Below are 22,551 nucleotides of genomic sequence, written 5' to 3'. Positions count from 1 at the left end.
TGTCCTTCATACTCAGCAGGGAATAGCACTTACTTCCTTCTAGGCAGTCAGGGTCTGCTGCCCCCAGGGGAAGAAGGGACTTGGGAGGCAGGAGAGCCAAATGGTTAAGAGTAAGGGTTCTGTAGTCAGAGCATCCAGATTAAAATTCCCAAATCACGTCTTATTTGGGTCTTGGTTTCACCATCTGGAGCAGGACACGGTAAAAGTTCTTATCCCAGAGGTTGGGGTGAGAATTAAAATGAGACGACTGGCATCGCGGGTTTAGCACAGTGCCTGGCACACAGGAACGGCACCTACTGGTGGGTACCATTATTGTTTTGCCAACACGGTTTGCAACGTCAGTTTTAAGCCCGCAGGTGAAGAAGCTGACAGATTCCCCTTCTGAAAAATAAAAGTTCATATGGTGAAGGAATTCGTCGCTTAGAAGCTCAGTTTGGAAGGCCATGTAATCCACATGGAGCAAGATTTACAGACGTAACCCCTGAATGCAACACTGCTCCTTCTTCTCCACTGAACCGCAACTTGTGTGATTCTCGTCCGTTGCCTTTTCCTCTCTGTGGCTTCGACAAAGAAATCCCGGGCTTCCAACACCTTCCATCCAAGCCAGTCTCACAGCCTCTTAAAGTACTTCTACCTACTTAGAACATCTATAGTACCTTACGTCTCTTTCTCCCAAAGGAAAAGGTCAATGAAGAAGCCACAGGATGTGTTATCAAGAAGCCACCACTGTCCCTCTCCCTTATGGCAGCAGTCACGGGAGGGGAGAGGTTGGGGCACTTTTTGTTAATCCAAAGCAGCTGCTTTTCTCTCTTCCTTGAAGGGCATGAGCACTTTCTCCTTTCTGATGGGAATCTGGGTCCTGGTTTTCCTCCTGACTTAATTCAAATGCAGCGGCTTCCTCTCCAGGAAGAGGCTGCCTGGAGCAACCAGCAGGGAAGAATCAGAAGCCAACGGCTTCCAGAAACAGCCCGTCTCTAACCAGTACATCTAAAATCGTATTTGAACCCAAGTTTATAAACCAGCTCTTAATGGAATTGACTAAGGCTTATAACCAGAAATGTCATGTAACTCTGTCATAATAATGTTTATCTTTGAAAGCACCAGCTTTTCATTATTTATGTATTGTTTACACACGTGGTATGTTGCTTAGAGTCAATTTTTAACTTTAATTTTTGTTGCTTTCTACAAAACAGCTCTACTGCCTAAGGTTTCCTTTCATGCTCCACCGTCCCCGTAGTATGTTAACATTCGCTAACATGTCCTACTACAGCTCTGTGGTCTGACCCTGGCTGCCAGCCCCCCCTCAGCACCTACTCCTCCTCTCTTCCTTCTCGGGCCTCTCCGGACACGTGGCCTCACCTCCCGTGCTCTCCGCATACTCTCACCACCGCCGGACTCTGGCACAAGCTAGTCTGCAAGGACAGGAGTGTCTAGGTAATGCCTTTACATCCCAGCTCAAGCACTCCTTCTTCAGGAAACCTGCCTCAGATGCCTCCCTGTTCAGGAGAAATCGCTAGACAGGAGGTTCTCCATATGTGACCTCCGGAGCAGCGTTATCGGCACCACTTGGGGTCTTGTTAGAAATGCAGATTCTCAGGCTCACCTCAGACCTACTGAATCAGAAACTCTGGGGTTAGGGCCCAGCGATCTGTACTTTTATTCCAAGCCCTCTAGGCGATACAGATGCCTAATAGAATTTGAGAATGACTTGCCCACAGAGTTCTGTTGCACTATGATGCTTTCCTTCAAGGCGTCCATGACAATCACACTCTCATATCTGGGTGATTACTTAGCTAACGTCTATTCCCGCAGTGAACTCAGGGCAGGGACTGTGCCTTTCTTGCCCACCCTGGTGTCCCCCGGCACCAAGCAGTGTTCAGCAAGTATTTTTCAATCAGCAAAAAACTACACAGACGTAACCTTTAAAAGGACAAATATTCTAATACAAGACATGGGTTAATGACCTAAACAGGTGCTTTTAAAAAGAAGCAACAGAAGTGGCAAGTATTTTAAAGTGCTCGATCTCAACTAGTAAATGGAGAAACTGGTAGAGCAATGAGACATCACTGCCCCCCATACCTACCAGGCTAGTCAAGGTGAAAGGAACTCACGAGACCAGCCAGGACGGGAGGAATCGTTGTTGCAGGAATGGCTACTCGTGTTGCTCTTCTCGACCACAGTTTGGCATCATTTTGAAAACTCAAAAAGAGCCAACAACGCCACCCTTAGTGGTGAACTTTACAGAGGTATTAGAACAGGTGCACACTGGAGTGTTGCTGTGATACAGTAAGGGACTTTAAGTTTGAAATCATGCAAATGTTCCTTAGTAGGCATTTGTGTGAGCAGACTGTGGTGCACTCAAAACTCCGAATGCCGCGCCGCAGATAAAAAAGGATGATGCTGAGATGAATTAATGGATGGAGAGCAAAGATCATAACACTTACTAAAATGAAAAAAGCTCACTTAGTTAAAAATTGGTATCTATGTATATATGTATCCCAAGAAAAATGTCTAGACATATATTCAGCAGAAAGTTTTCAAAAAGTGTGATGAGAAGGGATCTTTATTTTCTTTGCAGTCTTCCTATAATTTTCTAATATTTTAAATCCATTCCTCTATGTAATATAAAAACTTAAAACAGAACGTTTTAAACACCGAATTCAGCTTAAGTAAATACTATTCGGAAGGTAAAGCAGTTTTGTAGAAACAGAACCAACTAAGTCTTTCTCAAAATATGACTCTTTTTCATTATTCACTGTTTCGGATCAGCCATGCCACAAGACTTCTCCATTGCTACGGACAGTCAAGACTTGTGTAAGGCAGCGACGCTGACCGACACATCAGGTATGAGAGGCACTGCCTGGCATTCAGTAGCTGGTCACTGACAGCACGCACGCACACGGAGTCTAAGAATTTCTGTAACGGAAGAGGAAAAATCCCTACCCTTGGCTGGGAATTCCTGAGGGTGTCCTATCCCAGAGGGTGAGTGCCCAGTCCCAGCCCAGCACGCTGGACATCAGGCTTTCAAGAAGGCGTCAAGAACTCCCAGGAACGCTGGAGACACGTTACTGGCAGACATAACCACGGCGTTTACAAATCTTTCCTTCCATCTTCCCCTTTTTCTCTCCCTCAAACCATACACATCTTTTTCTTTTCATTTCTTTCTTTCTTTCTTTCTTTCTTTTTTTTTTTTAAGATTTTACCGATTTATTTGAGAGAGAGGCAGCGAGTAAGTGGAAGGTAGAGGGAGAGCGAATTGAAGCAGCCTCCACACTGGGTGCACAGCCCAACGAGGCGCTCGATCCCACGACCCTGAGAGCATGACCTGAGCTGAAACCAAGGGTCAGACACTCAACTGACTGAGACACCCAGGTGTCCCAAACCGAGCACATTCGTGGCATGCTGTCTCTCGGAAAGGGTGTTAGAGCATGAGCCAAACGAATTAACTGTGAGACAGTTGTGCAAGCCGCTGCGCAGGTGTCTGATCGGCACCCAGTTCATTACATGTTCTTGGTATCCTAGGACAGTAGGTGGCAAAAAAGGGAGGCTGCAGGTCAAAGGCAGAAACTCAATCTTCTTGTAGCATATTTTAATTAAACAACACCTGAGAGCTGTATTGAGAGGTTGATGCATTAAATAGGTTCTACACAAAGAAAACTTAATGTAATGTCCCCAAACTCTCAAACACAGGCAGTAAAGTCCCATCATCAGAGAAGCAGGGTCCTAACCGTCACCAGAACATGAAATTCACTTCTCGGAGCTACAGAGCGGAGCGACACTGCTCTAAGTACAAAGGTGCAGGAAAAGTAGCAAGAACTCAACTGGACCCACCACCGTACCGTAGGTGGAGTGCGTATAATTAAGCATGGACGTGAGACTTGTTGCAAAGGCCAGTAGGATATCTCAAGTCAGTCGGGAGGCCACATGCTCAGCCATTCACTCCTACTAACCAAAGTGGCACCGCTCACAGGGTTTGAAGCCCAGTGCCAAGTGGCAGGCACTGTCTGGGTACAGAGTTTTCAGTGCCTGAGGGCAGGGGTGGAGGCTGTGCAGAATGTCCCCTGGTTGTGACTCAATTCTTTTTTTTACAACTAGTCTTCCCCCAGATCTGCTGGTTGTGTGGTCAGTGATATTTCAGTGTCTTAATCCATTTCACAAGGGTGAGACATGGTCCTGAAACTTCAAGGCCACTGCTATCCTGGCTCAGCCCTTCCTCAATTCTGGGAGCAGCCAGCAGTGAAAAGAGGCCCCGTTTTTCAAGTCAAAATGTTCATTTTCAGCCAGTGATAGCCTCATACTCAGCAACTCTTCTCCAAGTAGATATTAATGAGAAGTTCCTATGTTGGGAACTAATGATTGCATATCCTTTGCATAATTACAATGACCCAGAGTGCTTTCAAAATGCCAAATTAGCTGACTAAAATTAGTCCTGTTCAAGTTATAAATCCTAATTCACATCTCTTGCCCAAATATGCTTGCAGAACCTAACTGTATTTAAAGACAGATTTAGAGAGCTCAAAAGCACTCAGAGCTTCTTGCGGGGCCAAAGTCATCTCAAATTCACTTTAAGACGCCTTCCCTGTGCCTCCCATTCCAATCTGGAGGCACCTCTCTTTGTCTTCCTGTTTCTGGATTGTTATCTGCTTTCTTGCCTCAGAAAATTTTTTTAAAAAGCTCACAGTCTAGTTTTGTCTAACTTCTCTTTCAAGAAGTTCTCAAGAACAAGATTTTCAAGAACAAGATTTCACTTTCTTGTTCTTTTATTTCTCCTGCCTCTAGCACTGACACCTTCCGGCCACGGAGGTGCACCTGGAACACTGGCTGCAGCGTGATGGGCCCACGTGTGCCCTGGGGACGCAGCACGGACAGTGTGCCCCCAGCCCCCAGAGTACCTGTGGTCGGCTACTATCTCGCTAAAGTCACCTCACCCAGCCAGCACCAAAGCTTTCCAATCCATTTTACTTATAAGAGGCTTTATTGTTCTTTTTTTTAAATCATTTTATCATTTTTAAAGGTTTTATGTATTTGACAGAGAGAGAGCGAGCGAGTACAAGTAGGCAGAGCAGTAGGCAGAGGGGGAGGGAGAGGGAGAAGCAGGCTCCCCGCTGAGCAGGGAGCCCGAAGTGGGGCTCAATCCCAGGACCCTGGGATCATGACCTGAGCCGAAGGCAGATGTTTAACCCACTGAGCCACCCAGGCGTCCCTACAAGAGACTTTAAATAACATCAAGTAAGTCAAACTATAATGTACCTAGTGCAACAGCTGTCAAAGAACAGCTGTTTAACTTTCTGGGGGTGGAAGGCAGGAGCAAGCATAATACTGTACGGGCTGGGGGGTGCCTGGGTGGCTCAGTGGTTAAGCGTCGCTTTCGGCTCTGGCATGATCCCAGGGTCCTGGGATTGAGCCCTGCTTCGGGCTCCCTGCTCAGCAGGGAGTCTGCTTCTCCCTCTCCCACTCCCCCCTGCTTGTGTTCCTGCTCTGGCTGTCACTCTCTCTCTGTCAAATAAATAAGATCTTAAAAAAGAAATACTGTACAGGGCTGGAGTAAATCAATTCATTACGAAAAGAATTTCTTGAGATCACAGAGTAGATACCCAGAAAATGAAGTAAGATAGTTTCTTATAGCAGGAACGAAATTGTTACATGTGTACAGATATACACATACAGAGAGCGACATATGTCCATCGAAAAGATTTAATTTACATTCATATATATATATATATACGGAGCGAGAGAAGGAAGAGAAAGAGAAGGAGGGAGAGAGAGAGAGAGGCCAGCCATCAACGGTAATAAATACAGCAACAAAATCAACAATTTCAAGACTCAATTGTGTAGGATCGAACTTATTTTTCTAGCTTATAGGATTAAAACTGGATTTCAACCTAGAGGTAACACATTGCATTGACATTAAGAATAATGTCAGGCTGTGTAAATATTTTTTTAAAAGAATACACGGCATTATTAGCCAGAGTAAGACATAACTGTTATGTTTAAGGAAAGAAAGCCTTTATTTGTTCCCTACACAATCATAACTCAATCAACCAAACAAGGTTCCCCCCGCCCCCACCTCAAACCACCATTATAATGGCAGTTCTGTGTAAGCTCCTTGTTTGTACAAAAGCCTGACTATATAGTCTTGAGGGGTAATCCTAAAGCTGTTAGACCAAAATTAAAACAAATCTTACCGGTAGATCTGGGTTTTAAAAAGACAGCTCTGTTTAAGAGGGCCATGCTGATTATACCAGAAGATAAGCTCCACACAATCTAAGGGTGATCACTTGAGCAAACATGGCCATGGCATTGTAATTTTCTGGTTATTCATCCTACAGAAGAGCAAAGATCTCACAATCACTTTGTTTAAAAAAACAAAACAAAACAGATTTCTGAAGACTTGCAGTCATGGCCTACATGAGCCTAAGTACGAAGTTGACTTTATCTTTTTCTTGAACTTTAAAAAGAAAAAAAAAAGAAAACTTAATGCTCCCATGTAAAATTGGGTCACCTATCACTAAAATAGAGCCGGACTGACAAGGAAGGACATTCTCTCCTATATCTGCATTCTTAAATCAAATAGAAACTTAATCACTATTATGGATCAACAAACCTCTGGATTGTTTCCAACTTCTTGGTTTTTCTTAAAATCTCCTGTCTCTCCTCACTCCAACTCATACATCTCAGCAATCAACACACCACAAGTATTCTGCATTGTGATCGCCTCAGCACTGCCTTTTGAAATTTTATTTTATTTTATTTTTAAAAAAGATTTTATTTATTTATTTGACAGACAGAGATCACAAGTAGTCAGAGAGGCAGGCAGAGAGAGAGGGGGAAGCAGGCTCCGTGCTGAGCAGAGATGTGGGGCTCGATCCCAGGACCCTGGGATCACGACCTGAGCCGAAGGCAGAGGCTTTAACCCACTGAGCCACCAAGGCGCCATGCCTTTTGAAATTTTAGATAGATCTATTTAAACCTGCAAAGCATCTGGGGGCAGGGGTTGCCTGGATGGCACAGTTAAGCATCCGACTCTTGGCTTCTGTTCATGTCATGATCTCAGGGTCCTAGGATCGAGCCCTGTGTTGGGCTATGACCAAGAAGTAGTCTGCTTGAGATTCTCTCTCTCTCTCTCTCTATCTGCCCTTCCCCCTACTCACATGTGCATACTCTATCTAAAACAAATAAATCTTTTAAAAAAACAAACAAACTGCAAAGCATTTATTATTCCCTCCGTAGATTCTATTTCTCTATCTGGACTTTCTGCCTATTTTTCCTTGTTTATAGCTTGACGAATCCCTCTTCTTTATTTCTTTCTTCCTCTTTTCAACCCTGCCTTCGAAGGCTCCAGTATTCCTCATGCTACTTTCCACATCCCACCTCTCAGAAGTGTATTTGTGTTTGCTTTGCTCGAGTACAGCAACCACAATCACAAAGCACTATGAGAAGACCCAGAGTAGGGTAGACCCGGGGAATGCACCCCAAGTCTTCCGCCCTGGACAGTCCTGGGGTTGGAACAGTGAGGAAGCGGGGCGGGGGGCATTGGTGGCAACGGCAGCGTGGGGGTAGGGTGAATGGGAACAGGTGGGAGCTTCCATGAGAGTGGAAAAGCATGAAGTTCCTTTGAATCTGTTTCTTGAACCAATAAAACAAAATTCCTTCACACTTTGTGTAGGTGCTACGGTTGCTTGGGACGACGCCCTGAATTCAAATGGCTCTTTGCAAGCTCAAGACGAGAAAAGGAGCCTTTTTGAGAAAGTGTTTTGCTGTTGAACTGTGTCCGTTGTCTGTTTCCAACAAAAATACTTTCTAACACAGTGTCACTAAATGTTGGTTCAGCAGAGCATGTGAAAGAACTTAATACACTAGGGAAAATAAGAAATGGATTTTATTAAGTTTATTAGCAGCTAAAAACACGATACTTCAACAGTGGGAGGAAAGCGATCCACCCACACAATTTGAGAGGAATGAACATTTGGCTTTAACTACAGCTAATATGTGAAACCTAAAACTCAGTTTTCCATCTAAAGACCTTTGGGGTCCATTTTTACACTACCTTGATCAAACCAGGAATTAAAGTTCAAGCCGCCTCCCCCAGTCCTGGAGGGCACTGGTGTTTCTCCAGTCACACCTCTTCACGTCAGCATTTCCTCAGGCTTATCTTTCCCTCCCACCTTAGCTTAACTTGGCTCCCCACCAAGGATGCATTTCCACCAATCAGCTGCCGCAGCTCCCCTCTTGTGCCAGGAGGCCTAGGGAAGCAGAGTAGGCACCAGCGGAAGGCATGGCAGGGGTCACAGCAGGAGCCTTTCGGGGTCACTGAGCTCTGAGGCCACTTTGCAAAACTGAGTCTCAGCCAAGACAAAAAGCTAAGGAGGGAGGCCTACTTGCTGCTTGCGTTTTTAAAGCACAATGGTGCATACGGATGGTAAGAACAGCTCCCAGAGCCGCGCCTGGGAAACTGGTCGTGGGCTGAGCTCAATGCCTGGGTCTTAAGCCTTCATCTAATCTTCACAAACCCTCTTGGAGGGACAGTCCTATCACCATCTTCCTTTTATAGGTGAGGAAACAGGCTCAGTGAGCAAACTGACTTGCCCAAGGCCCCACAGTGGTGACTGGCAGGGCCCCGGTCTGCCCCGAGCCCTTGAGTTTGACCTCTGTGTGCCCAGCATCACCGACTGCAGCCTGCCGGGGCTTGTGGGTCTTTGGACCACGGACCCCCCTGTACTGGAATCACCTTAAGGCCTGTTTTCAAAATTTAGGTTCCTGGACCCTACCCCACAGTTTTCAATTTAGCAGGTCTAACCTGCAGCCGAAGTGATTCGGAAGCTCGGAAATGTTTGTGGATTACTGAGAGACAGGTGTGTAGACGTGGGTCACAGAGGCCGCCAGGGCAGAGCTGATGAAAAAAGAGCTGCCTCGTACAGATGCTCAGGAGAAAATTCAAGCTGGGGTTTTGAGACAATCCGCACAAGACTCTAAAAAACTGGACCACCCCATCTTTTCTATGAGCCTTCCTGCTGTGCTAAGCCCCAGGGAGTTCCTTTTTCTCCAGATTAAACCAGTGTGGGTCCCCTACTTTGTATTATGTAGCTTTCCTTTCTCTTACAGGTGGTTACTGCATGAACACTATTTGCACATGACTGCGGGCATATGAAAGGTGACATTTGTTATATACAAAGATGCTCAGGGCAGTATTATTTATGATGGTGAAAACCTGTAAAGAAACGAGATGTCCAGCAGCAGAAGATTAGTTAAAACGTGCAGACATTTTAAACAACACTTCAAAGCATATTTAACGGTATGGAAAATGTTCGAGCGGAAAAAACATACATTAATTCTATTTACATAATTTTGTAAAATAAAAAAAACACCAACAAAATACAATCAAAATATTGGAGGCAAATCTACATATCAGAGTGGGTATGGCTGGGTGGTCAGACTACAGCTGATTTTCATTTTCTTTTTATAATATTCTGTGTGTGACTAATTTTCATCAAGAAACATTGTTTTCATATTAAAAATGCCGTTAAAAAACAACAGCAGCGAAGAGAGCGAAAAAGTGAACGCGAAAGAGAGAGCCTGCTTTTCCTTAAGGAGCTTCAGATGTATGGTGGAAGACGAGGAAGTTAAGCATGGAGTGGTTACTGCAGCCCCGTGCTCCCCGTCCCAGCGCCTGTCGGGGTGCAGTCCTGTCTCGGGGACTGCCGGCCAGCCTGCCTCTCCGCTAGATGGTGAGGAAGGGGGCCACGTCCTCTTCGGCCACCCACATACCCACAGCTGCTAGCAGAGCACCCACAAGTGGCTGCCTCTTGATCCCCACATTCTGGCATCACGAACGAACGCCCGGGGCTCACCTCCCCACCTAGGCTAACGGCGCCTAGAGCGCAGGGCTCACGTCCCACATACTATTTCTGGATCTGCCCCCAGTGCCAGCGCTGGGCATCTAGTAGGTGCTTAATAAAGACCTGCTTGTCTGATGGGGACTGTCTGAAAAGGAAGCCCTCCCGCAGAGAGAAGCCAGGCCCCTGGAAGCCTCTCGCAGAGCTCCGGCGCCACTCCAGGGCGAGGGGAAGCCAGCTCGCCCGAGTGCAGCGTGGGACTCAATAGCTCATTTTGTCTGCCGGGAGGAGCCCAGCGGACCAGGTAGCCCCGGATCTTTATCTGCAAAAGCTGTCCTCCTCAATACAGTGCTCCACCCTACCCCTTCTGGAAAAGATTGATAAGCAGAATGATGATGTTTTAATGAGCTTAATTGCACATTCCTTCTGTCCTCGCAGGGTTGCCAACCAGCTCCTTCAACAACCAGCAGTTTACTTGTAATAACTTTCCCCCTTTCTCTGCGCCAGGGAGCGTCATTATTCTTGCCATAATCCTGTAGTTCGGCTCGGCTCGCTCTCCCTTCTCTCCCTCCCCTACCCCTCCCTTCTTCTTGCTGCTTTTCCCCTTTCTGGGAACTACTCTAAGTGGGTGTCTTTGAAAGGGGGGTGGCGGGCTGCTCGGGGTACCGTGCTTAGCGAGAGCGCGTGCATCAAAGGGGCCCTTGTGCGCATGCTCTGGCCGCGAGCCAATCAGATCATCGGCGCGTCTGTCTCCGAAGCCGAGCTGACCCTGGTATGCGAGTCAAGTCCGAGTCTGCAGACAGGCTGACTGCGATCCTAGGCCGACCTGTCTTAGCTGACTGAAAAAATGCTGAAGGGAAAATTACCTGTTTGGCTCCAGACGGAATTAACATTTTTTTAATATATACACACAAGTATGTTTATTATTTTTTGTTTAAAAGCGTTTGCCTATCTAATATATTCATTAACGTTATCTGGTCAGTGCTTGAAACATTTTGAAATATGTGCAAATGCAATAAGGCTACAAGGCCTGGAGGCAAAATAAGATGAATTTTCCAATTAAGTGACAGAAAAACTGTTTGGGGATGAACGGACGGCAGTGCTGTAATCTGTTTATGGGCGCTGCTCTGTGCAGGGAACGCTGGGTCCACCTGCAGACCCCGGCGGGGTGGGAGGGCCTGGACCACCAGCACTCCGCCCCTGCGCTCCCCGTCTTTGAACTGCACTCCACCTCGAACCAAGGACTGAGGGCAGCCGGTGCGGCCCAAATCTTGGCAGACTTTGGCCCCTTCTAGAAGCCGCGTAGGGTTCTGCGCACCTGCCCGGAGTCCACTCTCCCCAACAGACCTCTTACTGCTGCGCATGCTAAAGAAATGGTGTCGAACCTTAAGTTAACTTATCTTCTGTGCCTGAAACTCTGGCCTTCTCGGAACCCCTCGCAGATCATCTTATGAACACATTTTGGACATTTCAGGACAATTCCAGAAGAAGGTCATAATTGAGAAATATATTTCTTAGTTGCTATTTGAGAAAAAGTACTGACCCACTTCCTCCTTCCTGGCTTCATTCTAGAACGCTGCTTTCTTCTTCCTCTGAAAACCCAGGTGTGCAGGGGGCCTGCCTGCATGCTGGTTACTGGGCAGCTGCCAAGCACACCAAGATAGAAAAGGCAGAACTTTTGTCCTCAAGGACAGGCTCTAGACACCTCTACTCCTGCTATCTTCAGGGTTAGTTTGGCTGTTTAAAAAGTAGTGATAATTTTATATCATTGAAGTGTTAACAGTGGCACAATATACAGGTGACAGGATTATTGTGCTGTGTAGTTTTTTTCTTTGTGCTTTTCAGAACTTTTCAAATTTCTACAATGAACTTTTACTTTCGTAAATATAAAATGTGCTATTAAAAAGAAACTACTTGGGAGCACTGAACAGGCACATTCCTGAATTATACGGAGTCGACTTAGGGACAAGAGGCCAGGCAACATCTAGGAGTGGTAGAGAGGGGTCTGAATCAGAAGGGGGGAATTTTAATGAGCAGGGCAGCCCGAGAGTCACAGCTGGCTGGGCTAAGTTCCTGGAGTGTTAAATCAAGTAATAACAAAAATATGGCTGTGTTTTACATATGAGATTTCATAACTTCCTGAGAAGTAAACAGTCCCTTCTCCCTTGGTTGTTCCCTCCTAAGGAATGTCTACGTTCTTGCATTTGGCTCAAATTTTTCCAAAGTTTTCTTTGTCTACACAGAAGTGCAATGCCCCAAATAGAATGCCAGGCCTATTTCTTCTGTTGGTGCAGCTTGCATATTGATACAATAACGGGATCTTCATCAAGTGGCAGGAAGATACTCGTTGTGTTCCCTCTCTCCCTGGCTCCTGGTTCCCCACCTGCGCTGTGTACAGAATTCTTGTTGTAGCTTTAGTCCTGGGAAGCATGCATGGAGATTCTCTAATGGTTCAATTCCCTCTGATCTAAGGGATTTCTTCGTGGGAGGAAGAAATCCCTTAGATCAGAGGGAGGGTTTTCTCCCTCTTTTACAATCTGTGTGGATAGAGGCTCAAACCGAGGCCTTCCCATTCGTAACAGAAAGAAATGTCAAATTATTTTCATATAAATATACTCACAGAGAACATTCCTGCCTACTTCAAAGCTGGGTAGGCAGAACATAAATGGGGGAGGGGTCTATTTTTGCCCTTATACTGTCTCCTTTCCCATACCAAGGGAAAAACTGCTAATTTTCATCACCAAATTGTATTTTGGAATGACCAATGAAAAAACTGATGGAAAAAATTCCTTGCAAACAGTGCAAGGCATGCTATGAAACTATTAGATAAGAGTAATTATAGGTTTGGTCTCAACAGCAAACGATTACTCTGGAGGGAAAATGCTCACTTTTTAAGCAGAATAAACGCTTTCTATGATTTGTCTACTGTCTGTCATCCTGAGGACAGTAACTCTGAAAAAACAAACAAAAACCTCACAAAAACCAAAACCAAATCAACACCAACCCAACTCATTTCCCTTCCAAAGTTGAGAAAAGTGATTTGGGCTATCTGTTCTTCTGGTTATGGGATTAAAGGCTGTATATTATTACATTTTAAAAAGTGAAGATTCTTAGAGATTTCTCTCATGTATATAAACGTGGTGAAGGAATTCTCTCTGCAAATAGAAACTGTAAGTCTAACAGCTGATAATACATTTCAGTCTCATATGTTGTAAGCAGAGTGTCCACACAGAGTCATCTTCTTAGGACAATGTCTATTTAATGTAACTTACCTTTTAAAAAAGTGTTTCTTTCCCTAAAGTATAACTAAATATGACTGAATTTATAAGAAACTTTCTGTAGGACACATGTACACAATCAGGAAAAAAAAAATCCTTTTTCAAGAAACATGTCTTACTGATTTGTTAAATACGGTTTTAGTGTCCACAAACTAAAGACTTTTATCATGAAAAAGAAAAGAAAAGAAAAGAAAAAAGCGAAGTGGGGGAAAAAAATCCCTTTAAGAGAAATGAAGGACCAAAAAGAAGCCTGTACAATACTCAAACCCTATAACTCCCCATGATATGGGTTTTAAGGAGGTAAGTACCAGAGCACTAACCAGGCACCACAGTTTTTGCCCCTTATACACTAATACTGGCATGGGATAGTTCCCCACAAAAAACAATCCATGATCTATATGTGGAGGAGTTGTTCTTTGCCTAAAGCAAGCAGGCTGCCAAAGCAGGGAAGAAATACACTCTACTGGGTATTTTCCCAAAGCACAGTCCCACTGAGGGAGAATCTTACCTTCAGCATTTTCAAAGATCTCTCAAATAGCATAATGGTCAGGAAGTACTAGAGCAAGAGAAATGTGGCGGGCGAACTCTGGGAGTTATTCTTTCAGCAACTCGGCTATTAAGACGGCGACCTCTCTGTAATTAGGATATTAACTCTGTTTCAGAGAAGTCCACCGTGTAGCGAAGAAGCACAAACCAGCCAGAGACACAGGAGAGGATCAGAAGACAACATGGAGTCAGTGTGATGACAAAGGAGGAGACTCTGGTTGGACCAGCGGGGCTCAACCCTGGTAGCTCTTGACCATGGGTTTTATCACAGCTCAACAGGCAGGAGCTGGTAATTAACCTGCAACTTCCTCCTAACTGTGGAAGTCTATGGCTTCTCTATACCTGTTTCCGGTTCGTGGTTGTTTATGTCACCCATGCACAGTTATGTCTACCCTATGACTTGGGTTCTTTTCAACCTGCCAAGAGAGATCGGTCTTCTCCCTGAGTTCTGAGTCAAAAGAACTCTTTAGTTGGAGTTAAGGAGATGAACCTGGTATCTCACTGCCAATGGCCTTAAGTGAGTTGTGGCAACGACAGAATGCGGCCAAACTGCTGCCGACTCTTACGAACATGAAAACTCATTGTTGGTTAAAGGAAGGATGGGCTGCCACCCGCAAGCGTTTAAATATCTTAAAATGGCCATACAGACAATGAGAGGAGAGATTAACTCCTCACCTTTGCAGGTGTGTGCTGTGAAATTCACCCTTTCCTGTGACTTGCTTTTGAGTCCCAGACATTTCTTCATTTTAACAGATAGACAAGTTTAGTTCTTTTATTGATTTATGTACAAGGGTGAGTATAATTGCCTCCAATGAGACTCTAAATTTTAGAAAAAAATGGACAATATCTTAAATGATGTCTGAAATGCACTCCCATCATGCCTAACAGGGCCCGAACAGTTCTACAATTACCCCTCCTTCTCTCCCAGGATCATCTGAAGGTAAGACAACACCTCTAGCTTTGAGTTATTTAGAAGAGAATGTTCTGTAAATCCAAGGGATGCTCTGGTTTCTATGATTCCACAAAGACTTTTATTGGATTCATGGGCATCATTGACCTGTTTCCCTCTGTCCCTCTCCATGCATATCGGGATCTCGCTTCACCTCTTAAAACTTGTTAAAATTCTCTCAGGGTGCACACTTCACTGCCACATACAAAATTGCTTAATGCTCATGAAATTGCAGAAGGCTTTGCCCTAACAATTTCAGTCATACTATTCAATATAATTAATGAAATATGAGAGAAAAGAAATAGTTTCAGAATTCAACCAAGGTGTATTTGAGGCCATGTGTTCCAACAGGAGGTACCTGGGCTCATCGTTCTTAGAGCAACAAATCTTGTGGCCAAGAGGATCTGTATTAGGAATGTTTAGGTACAACCAATCAGGCTTTCTTTTGATGGTACAGTTCATCACACTCTAGGAAATCACCCCAGGGAGCAGCGGGCTGGACAGAACGCAGTGATTGACCTGCTGGTTGTCTAAAACGGTGAGCTGAAGGTCACATGCATGTCAGCAGACCACAAACACATGGACTTGCTGCTCTTGCTTCCCACCGACCCATCGTCTTAGGGTGCAGGCCACTTTGCTGGGTACTTTCTAGGCTGTCTTTGGTGAACATTAGAAATGGATTTCAACCAGACACCAATGCTAATGAGAAAAAGAGCCTGGTGCTTGCAGGACTGGCCTGGCACAGAGCTGCCTGGCCCAAAGTCTTACTACTTAGTAGACAGCAATGCCCCTGCAGAGTGACCTGCTCAAAACTGGCACTTGGTAGGAACGGGCCTTACTATCTTTGGGATTTGGCTGTCTCTCCCTGGAAACAACAGAGTACTGAAATGATCTTTCCTTACAGCTCAGGTGGAAAGCAAATTAGTGTGCTTTGTTAGTCTTAGTTGGTGTTTGAAAAAAGTGTGGATAGAATGCTTTCAGATAGGCCATATACAACTTGGTTTTACCCCAAGCCCTCCTCTTCCTATTGTGTAACACTGGCTGGCTTCACCCGCGCACTTATGTGACCCACTGGCTCCCACAGGCATCCAACTTCTGGTCTAGAAGCAATGGTGCACCTTGCAGCATCTTTTCTTAGTTACTGCCTTCACTTTATATGATTCGCTAACCATCTGGGAGTTAATTATTAAGCACCTACTGTGTGCCTGCAATGCTATATCCTGGGGGCACAGAGATTAGTGAGGCCACTCTCGTCTTCTAGAAGCTTGCTCGCTTGTTCCTGCCCTGACATGTCAGCACTCGCTCTGCTAAAACATAGGCCGCATTCCCAGCAAACCTTTCTTCAGTCCTTACACAGAAAGTGACACAATCCCATTTCTTTCCTTTCCCTCCAAAGATAAGCTCTTTACACCAAACATGAGTTTAAGCACTGACAGTATTCTACAGGACTACCAAGCCTTAAGTACTCACATTTACAGTCTAGGCAGTGAAAAAAGGGGGGAAAACCCACCCAGCACTGGGAGGCAACAGAAAAAGAAGAGAACAAAACACACGTTAATACACTCACCCTTAAAAACAGGGGAAAACCAACTGGGAAACTTACATTTTCTTCTTGGATCTCTATTAAAAAAAAATCCCATGTGATACGTGTATCTATGGAAACCTTCGTTATCTCAAAGATAGTGAGGTACTAAAGGCCATTGTTGCCATGGAACAAGCAGTATTTGCTTTTTATTCTATTGCACAATATCTAATTACAGAGACCCTGATAAAATTATGCATTCCTAAGCACAAATTAAGGCCATTCTACAGGAGCCTCCCTGCACATACTTTGTTTGTCAAATTTCATTAAAAACAAAAATCAGGGATGACTCTGCAGAGTCTTAGGGATAAGAAGACTAACCAGATTCAGCCCCTTCCACGATGAAAATTCTCAGAAACCTGTACTGGGGCTGCTGCAGAGTCCAAGGTGAATGAACACTTGGCTTATTCTCCCACAAAAGCCCAAGGCAGAACTCTAAAGCCCTCTTTCCCACTGGACTGTTGCACAGGACACGTATTTAAAAATCATTCTCTTTGTTTCTTTCTGGCATAATCAGTTTAATGGCATGGAAGACGGAGCTGCTCTTTTGAAAAGACAACCTGTTACAAATACGGTTGCTACTCCTTCCCCAGTAGGGTATGCTTCTGTCCATGCTTTTACACTTTTATTACATACTTACACATCTCTAAACATGTGGGCTATTTTTAACATGGCTCTGTATGTAGCACTTTTGAAAATTATCTTTTCATTGGCAGTATTAGTTTCAAGATACATGTGTGTACATGTGTATAGAATTCATTTATTTTAGCTGTTGTATAGTATTTTATCATAGTCACCCTCCCCCTCTCCTCATTGCTAAACATTCATGTTGCTTTTAAGTTTCTGCTCTTCCAATGTTGCAAGGAACCTCCTAACAACTAACACGGATTGATGTGAGCAACAGTTTGATCTTCCCCAACTCTTCCCAAGTATATTTAGTGAAATAAGTTACCTCAAAGAGAGTAACCAGGGTCATCTGTGTGAAATACCTGTACGTGTGTACAGTCAACCAGAACAGTTTTTGTTTTCAGAACAAGCAATAAAGAATTTTCTGGGCATCTCCCTGCATCTCTGCTATGGAATGTGAGTCTGGAAAAAACTTGATTGGCTCAGGTAAAGGATAACACAGATTACTAGGGATGAGTCATCTACTGTAGGAATAAAAGAGTCTATTTACTTATTTTTCTTTTCTTCTTCTTTTTTTTTCTTTTTAATTTTTTCTTTTAATTCCAGTTAGTTAACATATGGTATTATATTAGTTTCAGGTGTACAATATAGTGAATGATTCAACATTACCATGTATCTCCCTGTGCTCCTGACGAGTACACTCCTTAATCCCCATCACCTTAAAATAGTCTTCTTTAATAGTTCTTTTATTGTAATAGTCTTCTTTAATAGTTCTTTTATTGTTGTACACAGGGAATCTAACCAGCTGAGAAGAAAGGGCATCGCCTCTCTTGGTCATTGGTCTTCTCTGTACAATTCTCAAATGCAACCCCAAACTGGATCCCTGGATGACAAAGTGACATGAAGTATTTAGGATGTACCGTGTACCCGTCTGCTTGGGTGATGTTACCCTGAGGCCAGCACGTCAGCAGTGATGGTGGGAAGGATGTTTTTGAAGGAAGCCTAGCGCTGGTTTCACCACAACTAGCTGAGTAATCTGCACGAGGTCACTTTTTCTCCCTGGGCCTCAGTTTCCCCATCTACAAAATATTGGGGTTGGAGCCATATATTCTCCTGAGGTTCCCACCTGTCACCTTGGCCTTGGCTCATTCCTTCCTCTCCAATGTGACTATAAGCCCCAGACCAGTACTCCCCATTCCCCCATCCCTAGGACCCTTGGTCTGGGTACTGAATTGCCACCATACCCTACAGCGGGACCGTGTGGATATGACTGTCCCTCCTGAGAACTTGTCAATTCCTTCCTGGAGGAGTTTATTGGGTAACACAAATGGGTAACACACTGCAAACTGTTTCAGCCCCTAAAATGCGACCTCAGACACCTCACAGTAACCCGAGTTTGCCAGAAACAAGCAGCCACACTCTCTTTAATCCTCATTGAGGGCTTCTTTTTGCAGAGCTGGGGCTTCCAGACAGGCGTGAAGAAGAATCAAGCATATATCAATGCTTTCAGGGATCAGTAAATATTTATTTTGTTCCCTTGCCAATGTTCTTATGTTTTATTCTAGACACCCTAAGAGGAAAAAAAATGAGCTAATAAGAATACTTGTGTCAGATGATACAAACAGTCCTTGTTTGCTTTGCACGTATTATAGGGTAACATTCAGAGAGCTTCTTAGAGCATGCCCCCTCCTCCAGGAACTGTTCAGGGAGGGAGGCCGGTCGGGGTGAGCAGGGAGATGGGAAGAGCATGCCCATGGATCTCTCTGGGTACAATGGAGCAGATACACATGCAGGTTCCGAGTCCGCTGCCTTGGTTCAAATCTGGCCTCTGTCACTTGCTGGCTGTGTGACCGGGCTTGGTAAGTGACTAAATCTCTCGGGAGGCTCATTTCCTCCATTTGTAAATTGAAACAGCCTCATCGGGTTCTTGTGAGAGCGCAATGACATACACAACGTAAACACACCCAGCCCAGGGACGGGAGCAGAGTAAGGACTGAAATATTATTTTTTCTATATTTTCATCATGGCATGCCTTAGATTTCAGGCATCTTAGAAAGTGATGCCATTGTCTTATTTAGTAGAAGTCTAGCAGATAAGCAGTCAAATCTGTCATTCATCACAGCAATAAACACTGAGTTTTCTTTCTCCCGAGGAATTTTTTTTCCATTATAAAATGGAAAGCCAAGTCAAATTTGCTCAGCTAATTTTGGCACGAGAGGTACACTTAGGACCCTCAACATTTGCCTTACAGGTCAGGCTTATCGGTTCACACTTGTTAGTGTGAAAAACTCCTTTCCTATCACTGCCTCTGCCACTTCCCTTATCCTGTCTTTCTTCTGGAACAAGTGGACTTGCAAGATACTTTACCCTACGATTTGGCAAACACACTTGTTCTGAGGGAGAGTTCCGCCCAAGTGCATAACCGAGGCCTATAGACACTGGAAGGTTTATCGGAGAAACCCTTTCTTCCACAGGTGCCGCGGCACTGAGCAGGGCTGCTGCTGGCTGTCCCTCTTCCAATTGGGACTGTCCTACCGTTTCCGAACTCTGGCTCTTAGGACACCAGAATAAACGTAAGAGTTCTGTACTATATTTACCAGCCCTTGGGGCGAACTGAAAATATTCCTACTGAACGAGGAGCAACATGATTTTTTAGAACATGGTTGGATAGAGGCAGTGAGTTTTGTGTAATACAGAGTTATCTGAAATTCTCTATCACGCTAAAATTTGTTTCCAACCGAAATTCCAGAGTCTTAAAAGAAATTGGCCCACAGGTGATAGCAAATCTGTTTTGAGATTCGGATGCCTGTTTTTTATATAGTCAATGTTGACCAATGTCTATATGCTGGGCGCTAAGCTGGCAGACGGAGAGGAAAGGTTTTGTAAAATGAGACATGACTTAATACAATTTAGTTGATAAGAATTTGTCCTGTAAAGACCGAGTTCACATCCTAGCTCTGTCACTTGCTACCTGAGTGACCTTGAGCACGTTCTGGGAAGTGAATGCAGCTTCTCACTCCCTTACTGCCTTCTGGCCCCAGAAATATGTTCACTTGGTCAAATGTCTCGTACAATGTGTAAAAACAAGACACACGAACGGCTATCCATCCGTTAACCGTCTTTTTCTGCTCCAACTCTCTTACATTGGGGAGCACTGGAGCGGCCGTGGGCATTTCTGGGACCCAGCTAAGGGGAGGCTGAGTTGGAAATAATCTCCTTTGAATGCAGTGGGATAGGTTTATACAGTCATTTCCATGTTTGATTAAATTATTGCTGGCTGTCCTGGGCTGGTAATGGCCAACTCATCTATGCTGGGACATGAAAGGACAGGTCCTGAGGTCCTTTTGTGACATGAACATGTCTTAGAGCCCCTGGTGCTAGAGGTATGTGAGGGGTAGAGAGAGAGAGAGAGGGGAAAAAAAAAAAAATGGAGCCAAGAGCGACTCTATGGAAAAAAATTCTAAATCCTACAGCTCATTATCTGGGAAAAAAAGTGAGAAAAAAAGTGCTTGGTAACAATCTTAAAAACGTATCTGACTTTACCAATTTTGAGCTCTGAAGCAAAAAGAAACTTCTAAAATATTTTTAATAATAAACAGGTTTAGCTCAAGCATGTTGGAGGAAAGATGGAAGTATCTTTCTAAGTCTCTTTATAGAAAATGCTGTTATGAAATGTTATATGAAGAAATGGCCAAAGAACGTGCAGCTAAATGTACACAGAAGAGAGAATTAGAAGTATCTGTCAAGGAGTCAGGTAATAAAATGATGCGATTTTTCCGGACTTCGTGGTGTTTGCAGTATTTGCTTGTTGTAAAAGTTCTTCTGTGCTTTCTTTTCCTGACCCAAGCAAGCATTAACTTTCATAACTAATTTTGAGCTTCACCTCTCCTCAGCAGGGTGTCCCAAACTGTATCCCATAAAATGTGGATCTGCCCTTGACTATCTCATAGCTCCCAGTGAGGCGGAAATGTGGAGTGGCCGTCTCTGCAAGGGAGCCGGCTTGTAGTAAAAGCTTGACCCTACATGTACACTCCTGGCTAGTGGAGGCGGCTCAGTTGGCAGGGGTGGAGATACAAGGCTGGATAGCCTACTCTGAGGCTGAACTAATGATCTAGACAAGAGAAAATGTGAGCTTGACTTTGGATTCCTCTACAATGTGCAGTGGACATTTTTGTCTCCCTGCCATGAGGCTGACCCCATAAACTGTACCTTTTGAAGGCTGAAAAGAATTGAATATTGGTGATTTCTTATGGGTCAAATATTTGGAATATAAAAAATGCAATCCAACAAAAGAAAAGTGCATTACCCCTCTCACAGGGTATGTCTCAATATTTTATCTGGATTTCTTCAAGATGCTGCAAACTTTGTCTTTTATTATAAACTTTTCCTGAAGTCGAATAGGGGCTTCCTTTGTATATGTAAAATACTAATTCTTTTTATTTTATTTATTTATTTGACAGAGATCACAAGTAGCCAGAGAGGCAGGCAGAGAGAGAGAGAGGAGGAAGCAGGCTCCCTGCTGAGCAGAAAGCCTGATGCGGGGCTCGATCCTAGAACCCTGAGATCATGACCTGAGCCAAAGGCAGAGGCTTAACCCACTGAGCCACCCAGGCGCCCTGTAAAATATTAATTCTTAAGCTTGAGCCCAGAAGGGTGCTCATTATGTTATGTCCTTTATTTTTCCTTTCTGAAATATTTGATTTTTAATGTAAAATAGGAGCGCCTGGGTGGCTCAGTCAGTTGAGTGTCCGACTCTTGGTTTTCGCTCAGGTAGTGATCTCAGAGTCCTGAGATCGAGCCCCACGGCAAGCTCTGTGCTCACAGGGGAGTCTCTCTCTCTCTCTCTCTCTCTGCCCCTCCCCTTGCTCATGCTCTCTCTCTCTCTCTAAATAAATAAATCAATCTTTAAGAAAAATGAAAGTAAAAGAGATAAGGTAAAATAGACAGAGGGTATCGAGAGGTACAAACTTCCAGTTATAAATAAAATAAGTCACGGAGATGAAAAACAAGCCGAGCATTGGAAATAGAGTCAAAGATACGGTAACAATGTTGGATGGTGACAGAGGATGGCTGCCCTTACTACGGTGAGCACCGAGTCATGCACAGAACTGTCGAATCCATATGTAAGAAGAAAATGTATATACCAGAAGTCTTATTTTTTATTTTTTAAGAGAGTACTCTCTGGAGAGAGAAACTTGACAGGCATCAGAAACTTCTCTGTTCCACTGGGGTGGGAAGCTCATGAGACTGGGATTTGCCATGCAGAGTTGAAAGCCAAACCTCAGGAGATCCTGACATTCCACGAGCAGAGAGGGCTCCCCCTGCCCCCTGCGTCCATCTAACAGGGCGCCGGCCAGCTGGGGAGGAAGTGAAATGGCTCAGAAACAGGAGAGGAGATGCTGTCGTTAATAGTTAATGGTTACTGAGTATTGACAACTTAAAATGAGAAGCCACATGGCAGGACAGATTAGCTCCAGCCCTCGTCCAAGCACACAGCCAGCCAGAAAGTGGACGGCCATCCTTTTGTTACAAATACCTACAGGTGGCTGAGTGAAGTAATGAAATAAATAAAAGGATTACTGAGTGAGGCATCTCTGGCAAGTAGTAAACATTTTCAGGTTGACGAGCTTCATTTTATATGAGTTAACGTGAATGAAGATGATTTATAATGGGTCTGCACATTGTTTCAGAGGAATGTTCATGGACTCGATGGCTGGATGGTAAATTTAACCTCTG

The 22,551-nt window shown here is 44.4% G+C and overlaps 1 protein-coding gene across 16 annotated transcripts in view; it reads right to left on the bottom strand.

Moving 5' to 3' along the window:
* The window catches only part of VTI1A (vesicle transport through interaction with t-SNAREs 1A), a 353,313-nt gene that overhangs the window by 57,246 nt on the left and 273,516 nt on the right, over window positions 1-22,551 (bottom strand). The window lies entirely within an intron of this gene.

Source organism: Mustela erminea, chromosome 14 (genome assembly GCF_009829155.1).
Source record: "Mustela erminea isolate mMusErm1 chromosome 14, mMusErm1.Pri, whole genome shotgun sequence".
In the NCBI taxonomy this organism is placed as follows: Eukaryota; Metazoa; Chordata; class Mammalia; order Carnivora; family Mustelidae; genus Mustela; species Mustela erminea.
This window is presented reverse-complemented; position numbering and strand designations above follow the sequence as displayed.